We start from the raw sequence: 11708 nt of genomic DNA, 5'->3' as shown, positions 1-11708 counted from the left end.
CGACCGAGACAGGACTCGAACCTGCAATCTTCGGATTCGAAGTCCGACGCCTTATCCATTAGGCCACACGGTCTTATGGAAGCCTTTTGATTCGAGATTAATAAACAATAAGAGGTCGATGCATTCGATCCTAACATTTTGGTTTTCTGAGGCAAAAATGCTTATAAAAGAATTTTTTTACTTAAATTGCAAAACATCAAATGTGAAGGGGGTTCAGAACGACTGGATCTAAGTAGGTACACATATTATCCGGTGCACGTTCGCTGCACTATTTTAAAATATTTTTATTTCTTCTACAAAGTGTAAGTCTTGATATTGTCTTTTAGCAGCTGCTGTTGGAAATAGATCGCGCTCCTCAGAATAACCGGATTAATAATGCAAAAAACTGATAATACTGCGTCATTTCCACACAAATATTTTAGCACGTATTGATTTATAATCCCCTTTATTTTAACACTGAAAACCATACATTTAGAAGTATGTAATGTGCTAAAACTAACACCACTGTAAAATTATTATGAATTAAGTTCTGAATAATGCAAGAGTTTAGACATTAAACTTTTACTTTTTCACTTAGGACCCAAAGTTGATTTCCAAGTTCTGTGAAGGTTTTATTTAAGTTTTGTTAATTTATCATTATTGGCCAGTTGTTTCACAAAACAGAAATAGTAACATAACTTGAAAAGAACTTCCACAGAACTTTTTAATCAACGGTGAAATTTGATGAATTGTTCACATTCTGTGAAACAACCCGTCCTAATAATTTAAATCATTCTGACCACTCCAACATTTAAAAGATGCATTAGCATTACACAAACTATCAACATTAGAAGATAAAAGAGATATATCCGACCAATAATTTTTATTCAAAATTATCCACAAAGCTGTTGACAACGACCTCCTTCTGCAAAATGTTCATTTCTACTGTCCAATTCGAAACACGCGGTCAACAAACTATTCCACATCCCACACTCAAAAACTAACTACACGCAACTGTTTGTTACCCCAATAAATATAAAAATAAATTTTAGTATATTTTTTACTCTTATAGTTAAAATAATTATCAATTTTTCGGGTCTCCTAACATTAGTTACCAGTCTCAAAAACCCCACTTTTTTTACCGGCGCTGTATTTGTATAGGAGTCAAAATGTTTTTTTTTATTCTTAAGATTACCCGCCTTTTACATTGAAGAATACTATATAAGTAAAATGTTAGCATATCGTCACTAATGTTATTGTATTAAACGAAAGTGCAAAAATACATCCATTTAAAAACCTGCATTACTACGAAAGAAACGGTGTGAAATCGGTTCAAATGTGGACTATAGACCATAGATATATTACTCGCGTAGACTGGTTGTGAAGCCAGAACGTGCCAGAATCAGTAGATTCAGTCGAACCAACCAAATGGTGCGTTTTAATATGATAGTTGTCTTATTCGTTTTTAAATGACGATTTATAAATAATAAATAATAAAACTTATATATTCCGATGTAGCGTTTATTGATCTATATTAATACATTATTAATGTTTTTTGTTAAATACAAATTATGGTATTAACTTATTTTGTCGTCAGTATACGCACATGTATTTCAACATCAAACCTTTCCCTAGTAATGTAAAGTAAAGTTTGCCCTTCGTAACTGTGTTTCCCTTCCAATAAACCACCTGTCAAAACCAAAGCCCTTGCTTTTGTTTAGGATAAATTATCAATGGAACACATTCAAATATTTCCAAGTATTTTCCCAAATTTCTTTATGATATATTATTGATCAAAATACACGGTGTTCGAAAACTGGTGAGTATAAATCATATTATTTGGAGTCGATTTTGTGGAAACTATAATTTGTGTTTAAGGCGAGGCACTACGTCGTGTAATATTTTAAATTGAGCCGCTATCAATAACAACCCTTACGTAGACGGCGATAAGGTTTTAATTCCCGCTTAACACCATCCGCCTGTTTTGATTTATGCAAGAAAAAAACATGGCCAAAAAGTGCCTTTTATTTTATTTTGTGGATGTTCAGGCATAAATATTAAATTTTTTTCCGATCATTTTATAAATAACTTAATTTTCCACACTATGCAGTAAAATGATAACCGAAAATGGTTTCGTAAGTAGGAGATTTTGAACTTTAAAGCAGTTTTCATAGGCCTTTACATTATTTTTTTTGGGCTTATAAAAAGACCTATCTAAAAATTACTCGATTATTTCAAAGGCCAAGATGTATTCTACTCGCAGTATTTAATTAAAGCATCTGAAACATTTCTAGGCGACCAAATTTTCGAATCAAAAACACATGATTTTGCATTACTACGTATGGCATCGCCTTAAAACAAAACAAAAAACATTTATATGGAATTCCAGTGAAAAATATTATTGCTTGAAAAATATATACATTCATAAAATTTTTATTATATTACATTAAAATAAGTTTTATTATATATTACTATACGTAGAATTTATAAGTCGTCATTTAAAAACGAATAAAACACCATCACATTAAAACACACCATTTGGTTGGTACAGCTGACTCTGATTCTGACACGTTATGGCATCACAGTCTATGTGAGTAATATATCTATGGTCCACATTCCACATCTCAACCGATTTATACCAATTCTATAATAGTAAATTGAGCCCGAAGTTGGAATCTTTTTAATAAAAATCGATCGCTTGGGGGTTAATAACAGTTGTGTATTTTAAAATTCGTGGAATCATAGACTCAGCTCCGAAACCTTTTTAAACTTTTCGTTGCCGAAAACAACGGATTTTTTTTTTAATAAAGTAAGATTGTTCAGATCGAAAAATAAAGTAAATTTGCCAGTTTCCTGCTTATACTACGAGTTTCCAGACACCGTGTGTAGTGTAAATCACGAATCGCGTGTTCCTGTCTTTGTTTTGTATGGATTTTCATCATTTTCCTGTTCACTTTCCCGGCCAGGTTGCCTCTACTCTACAAGCTTCGCAAATTAACGAAGTTTCTAGAAACTTTTCACGTACTTATGTAATATTGATTGCTTTGACTTGGATTGAAAGAATTGTTTTGGTATCATATATAATAGAAATAAAGAGATATATGGCAAGAAAGCTTGCCGTTTGTCGCTGAGCTACGACCAAACTGCACGGACTATCAAAGTGGCGGAACCAATGAAAGTTATGCGTTTGATGTATAGGTGAAACAAAGCGAAGGTGCCTTTTATTCCAACTGGAATTGTACATTTTTCCACATGTTTGGTTGTCTAATTCAAATGAACCATCTACTTATTATTAAATACCTTTAGCACGTGCCTGATCGCGAGCCAGCGAGTTCTAGTAAAAGGCATTCGTCATCCCACGTATTTTTCCAACTATCTCATTATCCTGGTGGGGATGATTATTTCAGCCCCCTGTATACGAGGGGAGGCAATTAAATGGCATCATTATATCGACCTTATGTAATTCTGTTATAACTGACTCGGCCTGGGTCGATCGTGATCGACCCGACCTTTTTGACCTGATCACGAGCCACCTATAATTGATTGGGTCACGATTCTATCATTTGAGCTGTCAGCTCAAACTACAAATTTTGTAGACCAGGCATCTCGAATCTCGTTCTCGCGGCAGAGAAATAAAGACGTCAGATTTTTTATTATTTTATTTTAAATTATAGAAACAAACAGTACATGATTTACAGAGATGAAACAATATACAGGAATAAGATACTTCATGTTGTGTACCTATGATATGTTTCCCTGTAATGTCTGCTAAGTGGTATGTTTATTCCTTAATTACCAGGTGACGTGTGTAGTATATAGGTGTGTGTGTTTGACGTGTGTAATTTATGCGTGAGTGTTTGTGTGCGTGTGTGTTCCTGTATGTATGCGCATCGAACAGTTTAAATTATTGACATGATGGCACGTTTGAATTTGGGTAGTGAATCCGAAAATTGTCAATGTTAGAGTTAAGACAAATATTATTTAGAGTATGAAGAGCTCAGCTAATTGGCGAATTATACGCTGCATTTGTTTTATAATTGCACGACATACAGTGAAATAGCACTGTATGTCGTGTACGTCTCAAAGTTACGTTGTAGTTAATAAGGGATTAGATACCTAAAATCATAAATCTTCCACTTCTTTGAACCTCACAACTTATCCCGAAATTGACTGTTGAGCTGAATTATAATTATTAATACAAACTAAAAAAAAGAATACAATTAAAATTAATAAAAAAATATATTAAAAAAACTACATTTAGAATGTATTTGGTACTTGTTTTGGCAACTTTCGCAAAGTACTACGACGAAACTGCACGGACTATCAACGCGGCTACGCAATGAAAGTTACGGTATAGATACAATCAAAAGGCGGGGCGTCGCTGTGCGTAGATGCGATTTTCAGTAGTATGGGCGAACGATGTTGGCGACACGCGTTGTGCGCGAGGTTTCATACTAATATAAAGTTTATGGCCCATCTCCGTTGTCCGTTGCCCGGGTAGTTAAGACGACTCTAATGCGGTAATCACAATACCGTTATTCCATACTTCGATGCATGTACACTGTGCCGAGCCTGGCGACGTGTAAACAAACCAACCGAAATGGGGATGAGCATCGGGGAGAATGTTGGGGAAATTGTGCCGGGGGGTGGTGCGGGGTGGGGGGAACGCGGGTCGATATCCCCTCTACCTCCCCACCCCCCGCCCGCTCAAGGTCAAGCCCGTCCCTTTGTACCCGGCTCGGATTTAAAAGGGTGCCGTTTTGCGGAGAGGATTTATTTTTTAAATGCTTCATAAATCTCGACTATGAAGATGAAAATATGTTCGTTTGATTGTTCATTTTTTAATGCGAATTGCTCACACAATCGCCATACAAGAGTCCCAGTTGCTCCCAACTGTCCAAAGCCAGTGAGACTCTGTCATCTCGGAGTGTCTTGGGAGGTTGAAGGGAAATAGTAAAATCTTGTCACCAAATACGGCTAAAGCCATTTCAAGCGATGCACTATAGTGAATGGTGGTCTTTTTTCAGGTCGAAACTGTGAGAATCTACCATTTTGATTGTTTGTCGCAGTGAAAATTGTCGAACGGTAAAGGATCTGGCTTCTTGAAATTTGCACGACTTAAGCAGATTAGTAAGCGAGCTACTCTAGTTTTTTTTCGAGCTACTCTAAAAAAAAAATCATATTTATATAGAAAATTTCAAAAAGCAGCGGAAAATTAGGTCATAACACAGTTTTTTACTGTATTCTAAAATACACATTTGAAACCTAAACATTTACTAGAATTTTCTATGATTCATTTTTCATAACCTAATCCTTTTCCAGGCAAGGTAGGTAATCTAAAATACATTTTTTGAAACAAAAATATTTTCCAAACTGCTCGAAGTTGAAACATTTTTCATATTGCCAGAATATTAAAAAAAAACTTTATTTATACTGGGTCTTAACATCGACTAACAATTTCTAGACGGGGCATGTGGATCTTAAAAACGACTATAAAATTAATTGACTTTTTTAATCTTACAGCTTTTGCTCGGTCTCAAAAAGTCGCAAAAAACCTGAAGCATCAGAAAAAGAGGAAAGCAGTCTCCTACTCTACAGCTGTAATTTGAAAATCTTAATCGAATTAAAAAGCATCGTTCCGTAGCTTTTCAACGTTCATAATACCCATTATAGCGCGGCTTAGGCGCGGGCACGCGGCGGGGCGGGGCTACCATCCAAAGAAAGGCGATAAGTTGTGTGTACATCTACACTTAGCGAATATTCAAGTATGTATCTGTACTAGCGATAGGTCATGGGTCATTTTATTAAGAGAGGGAGCCACTGTACCAGCTCAATATTTCCGTACGGCTCAAAGAGTCGACTCAATTGAGCGACGGCTCAATTGAATGGGAGCCGGGAGCTAAGAGCGTACGAGCAGTGAGAATACTGTGCTTTCACGATACGACTCCTTGATGCGGCTCCCAATTCGTAGCTCCCAGTGTATGTATGATCGTACGACTCATGATACCGGTGCCGCCTCGTGTCATGAGATAAATAAGATTTATTTTTCGGAATAACTTTATTGAGTAAAACCTCAAATTGTAATATTTAATTATTGAAGACAATATTAGCGATTTCTAAACGAAAATCTGAAACAGAAAAATCAGAATCAGAAGCTAAGGGTCCCATTAGCTCAGTGGTAGAGCGGTGTCCCGGAAAGACAAGGGTCCTGGGTTCGAGTCCTAGATGTGACCGTATCCTTTTCTGTTTCAGATTTTCGTTTAGAAATCGCTAATATTGTCTTCAATAATTAAATATTACAATTTGAGGTTTTACTCAATAAAGTTATTCCGAAAAATAAATATTCATTCTAGACTTGCAGAAAAGTCAATAGATGTCGCACATTAAAAATAAGATAGGTTTATCTAAAGAGACGCTGTCTAGATTGCATTTAGTTCGGGTTGAATCTTGCGATCATACATAAAGATAGTTGCCAATAAAAATGTGCGGTGAAAAAATTAAGACAATGTTGGTAGTTCTTATTCGAAGTATGATACAGTTAAAAGTGACCGAGGGGGATAGGGTCCCATTAGCTCAGTGGTCGAGCGGTGTCCCGGAAAGACAAGGGTCCTGGGTTCGAGTCCTAGATGTGACCGTATCCTTTTTTGATTTTTCTGTTTCAGATTTTCGTTTAGAAATCGCTAATATTGTCTTCAATAATTAGATAAATAAGATGCTAGATACTTAGTAGGAGTAGTTATTTACGTCCAAGTGCAGATGTCCGACTGTCAAACGTATGTGATAATAATTAATACTTGGATAATTTTAATAGCGCTCTTTTCTAAAATACATCTCCTAATAAAAAGGGAAAACGTTCAATTGAGCCGTGGCACGGTTTACCGGGAGTCATACAAATACGGCTCATCAAAAAAGCTAGCTCAATTGTGCGGCTCGCTCATGAACGACTCATCGCTTATCTGTGCACAATTACTGCCATAAAAAATCGAATTAAGTAAGAGTAAGAGAGCTCTCCTTTTCATTTTAAGGGAACATAATAAGTAGTACGAAAGTAGGTCTACTCTCTACAGTTTCTGCGCTAAAGGGTAAGCATAGTTTCATGATAAGGACACACTGGGCCTATGTACGCAACGTAGGCAACCTTTATCCTTTCGTAGGCAACACATTAAAACATCTGGACAACTTACAATCCATACAAATTATATGGACACACGCAACGCAATCCTACGCTTCAAACGCTATGACGATCTGCGCTGTCCACATGGAGAAAAATGAGTGTTGCTGATTTATTAAAAACCTGTTAAAAAGGTGATAGCTACTCATTTCCTAATAAACTATCTATATTTCCTAACAAACTAGTTATATATATATCGGAACACGTGTTAATGCATCTACTGTTATCCCGTTATTATATAATGATGTAATGCGAAAATAAGATATCTGTCAATTCATTCGTTAATGTCCTGCAGTCCCGTTTTTAACAGGAATACGAATAATTTTAAGAGATTTTTAACAAACTATCAATATTTATAGTTGGGAAAGAAAGATGGCGGTGGTAAAAGGCCTTCCAACGAAATGATTCGATGTTTAAGGTTATGTTTATTGAATGTATTGCTCGTTTTGCTATTTAAATGTAAAAATGAACAACTAATAGATTTAGTGACACGTTACAAAATTATTTATAACGTAAAATCCATTGATTATCGCAATACTACAATTCAAATTTGCATTGCCTCCATAAAACAAGTGAACACATCGACCGGGGAATGTACGAGTAGTATTGCGCACGTTGCGTGCATGGGCTCAGTGTATGCTTACCTTTAGAATGTCTACAAAGCTTTGGATACGTGATAGAAGGCTAAGGTCCTCGACTACGAATCGGGAGGTCGCAGGTTCGAATTATATATAATATCCATACTGGTAGATACTCTTTTTTCCGCCTTGGTGAAAGACCATAATTTACAAAACGTAATTTGAAACGTTGCTTGAAATTACTTTAGCCGTGGTTGGTATACAGATACCGTGTTTGGTAAACAGATGCACATGCATGTCTCACAATATACCCGAATTAGTGATGTCATAATCTAACTAGCTCCGGTTAGCAGAGAGCAGTTAGTACTCTTGTGCGGTATTCACATAAAAAGTTCTGGTAATATTAAAAAAAAACGGTCATTGGCCGAGTTGGCATAGCGTCTGGGTCATCCCAGGCGTCGTGAGTTCAATTCCTCTGCTGGCTAAGTCCTTTCCCACGACACAAGCAAAAGTGGTGATAGAAGGTGATTTACAAAATATTGTTAGGTTATTTGTAACCTAAATACTTGTTTTTCTTTAAAAGAAAAAATACTCCTTTACTAGGTGGGTGGCAAGTGCGTTATGACGTCACGATGAATGCTTTTTATGGTAGTTTTCCCTCAAAGCACTTGGCACACGGTGAGGAGCTAACCTTCATATCATGTCACCGTGGGTAGAGTGCACTCAAGTGCGTCTCTGAAGATGCTTTGAAGGAAAATATGCCACCAAGAACATTTGTCAGAAGCAGGCCAAAGGACACAACGTTCTTTCGCTGACCTCAAACTATACAAATACATTGTGCGATATTCGCGTAGATTATCGACACACGGGTTAGATTATAAGGGTCATAATCTAGGCAGGTATGTGCCTATGTAAATTAACGCTCTGTTCGCTGAACCAAAAAGATAGGTATTCGCAAATGTGACTTACGGAAGAGTTGGTTGGGATGTTGGCAGCGTATGGTGGAGGTATTCACAGGCACTCGTATAAAATTGCATTAATTATAACTCCGGATAACATTCGAATTCACACATCGGTTCTTTTATCGGTACGGTGTTTTGTTAACTGTCATTAGATGACGTTGTCGCTACGGGGTCGGCGAGGGCGGGGCGGCTAGATTCAACTCAAAGCAACACTGCGCAGATTCAAACCAGTAAAATTTGAATCCTAGTCACGAAACATACATCTTTACTTCTTTTAATGGTAATGCAGAAAATGAAGTTCTTATATGAACTCAGATATTTTGCAGGACAAAATAACGACAGAAAATGTTTAAACATGCCATTAAAGAAATAAAAATGAACATAAAGAAATGATATAAATAAATAAATTGAAGTAATAAAAGTAGAAAATAAATTATAGGAAGAAATATAAAGAAGTGTGAAAGAATGAGAAGAAATGAGAAAGATATAGGTGTGTAACAAATAAGTTTGTTGTAGAAGTTTTAAGTATCTGTCAGCAGTAGATAATGCCTCCGTTATCGATGTATGAATTTGGTGTTTGAAATTTACATAATTTATCAGCCTTATCCATTAGGCTACACGGTCTTCTGGTAGCCTCCAAAGAAAATTCTATCTGCTACTTTTCTGCCCATAAACATGGCACGAATAAGTTAATCAAATTCAAATTATATGTTAAAACTCTACTAAACTACATTTTCGACCAAAAAAACAATCCCCAACAAACACAAAATATCACTAATAGACCGGTCAGAAAAGCGTACAAAAAAAACATAAAAACTCCGACGGTAAACACTACCTTTGGACAAAGACACCATAAATACCACGCAATTAAAGCATTCAACAGTCTTCCACTTGAAACAAAAATTGAGGAAAATAAAAATAAATTCAAACACAAAATAAAAAAATGGATTAAAGAACAAAAAAGACAATATTTCCAAAATTCTATAACATAAGAGAATAAAACATATACACGCAACACAAAAAATGTATAAGGCAAGCGGCACGCACAAGCACATAGATCATTGTAAATGCCGATTTCCATTCTCTTCTAATGTTTTTATTTTGGTGTGAGAATTGGATTTTGATTTCTAATCTTTATTTTTGATGTAAATTTATCTTTATTTTAATGTTGTTTTTTGTTTAAATGTATAAATTCGTATATTTTAAAATGGGGGCCTCAGCACGGGTGAACAACCCAGTGAGGCCAACGTTGCTGAATTGAAATGTAAAGTACTGTAGAGTAATGTATCAATAAATAAAAATAATAAATAAAATAAATCTGGGGTTTGCGGAGAGATATAACTGTGGTAAGAGTGATTGGGTGCACGCACTCTGCCACAAATTGGTGTATCTGTGTAGAAAGTTACAATAAATTGGCTAGGGATGCGACGTATTTTTTAAACATCGATGGATACAGAATATATTGATGTGTTACGAAGTACGACATTTATGTCTTCAAGAATAAATTAATATTTTTGGTACACTCGATTGCCTATATGTTTTGATATTCACGGTAGGCTTTGAATGAAAATTCACTAGTTTTAGAAAATAGGCAGGAGTTCGTTAATCAATCATTGTATCTCTAAATACATGTATTATTAAACAAAGTCGCTATCTTTGTCTGTCTGTTTGTTCGCTTAGTTCTTTGTAACTAGCAACGGATTTTGATAGGGTTTTCACTATCATTTACAAAATTTCTTCCGGAAGGTTTATATATAAATATTACATTCTTATTATTCATAGAAAATATGCAGGTTTTGTTATTAAGTGGTAAAAAAATATTTTCGCTAACGCTAACTAAACCTTAGATATAGACTTCTTAAGAATTGTATATCTTAAGAAGTCCTACAGAAAAGTCCGAGATGGTATTTTTCTATTTTCTAAGGATAACCCCAAGCAACGGCGAGTATAAGCCAGATAGTTAGAAATAAGGTCCTTGAGGCTTGTGTGTTATTAAATTGTTAAATGTTCATGGGTTGACCCGTTTTCTTTACATAATAGAAACAAGGAGATGGGCCATGATTATTACAAAGGAATGTATGAAATTGCGCACACATCGCGTTTCGCCAACAATGTGAAGACTCGGTAAGAAACAGCACCCCGCTTTGTTTCACCTACACACAAAACGCATAACTTTCATCTCAGCCGCTCTGATAGTCGATGATTCGGTACACTTACTATTATCTATAATTCTAAGCAATATTAAACATACGTTTTCATAATAGGAATATTTTCTGAGAAGTCGCACAGCTGTGTAAATAGTATGGCAAAAGTTACAAAAATATATTTTCGACCGAGATAGGACTCGAACCTACAATCTTCGGATTCGAAGTCCGACGCCTTATCCATTAGGCCACACGGTCCCCTGAAAAACTCAAGAAATTATTCAATGTATAATGTACCGTTTGGTACTATATTTATAAGATACTTCCATGCCATATCTACATTTTTTCTATTATCTATGTTTTTTAATATTAAAACGTCGCGTCGTTCGATCCAGACTTTACGGGGTTCCTAAAAGCTTTGTTTTGGGGACATTTTTAAATTTTTGCAACATAACAAAAAACCAGTGTTCCGTTTAGTGTTTTAACAAAATGGATATAAAAATAATTATCATAAATAATGTACGAAAAAATATTTTATGTAGGTAGGTATATATAATTTAAAATTAATGTATACTTCTTGCCTAAAGTTGTTGAAGGACACGAGGAAAATATGCACATTTCCGGCAACGCAGTTTATAAATCTTTAAGTAAATGTCTTCCCTGTGGCATCAACATTGGTACTTTGTAGGGTGAATTGCCTAATACAAAAAAAGTTAGTTCTGAACCTGGGAAGTATCAGAAGCCTGTGATATAGAATATGCCTGGGACCTATCAATTTTTAATGAATCCTATTTTAGCCAGAACGTCTGGTATTGACAATTTTTTTTGTGCATTACAGATTGATGCAATCCTATTACAATACACGTGAAAATAA

General features: G+C 35.5%; 2 non-coding genes across 2 annotated transcripts; both read right to left on the bottom strand.

The window, feature by feature from the left end:
• TRNAR-UCG (transfer RNA arginine (anticodon UCG)) lies at positions 1-73 on the bottom strand. The gene has a single exon. It is a non-coding gene; the product is annotated as a tRNA-Arg (tRNA).
• A 10946-nt stretch (positions 74-11019) lies between these two features.
• Positions 11020-11092, bottom strand: TRNAR-UCG (transfer RNA arginine (anticodon UCG)). The gene has a single exon. It is a non-coding gene; the product is annotated as a tRNA-Arg (tRNA).
• Between the last annotated feature and the right edge of the window lie 616 nt (positions 11093-11708).

The sequence above is a fragment of the Hesperophylax consimilis genome, chromosome 26 (genome assembly GCF_061612785.1).
Source record: "Hesperophylax consimilis isolate HC1 chromosome 26, BYU_Hcon_1.0, whole genome shotgun sequence".
NCBI classification, from domain to species: Eukaryota; Metazoa; Arthropoda; class Insecta; order Trichoptera; family Limnephilidae; genus Hesperophylax; species Hesperophylax consimilis.
This window is presented reverse-complemented; position numbering and strand designations above follow the sequence as displayed.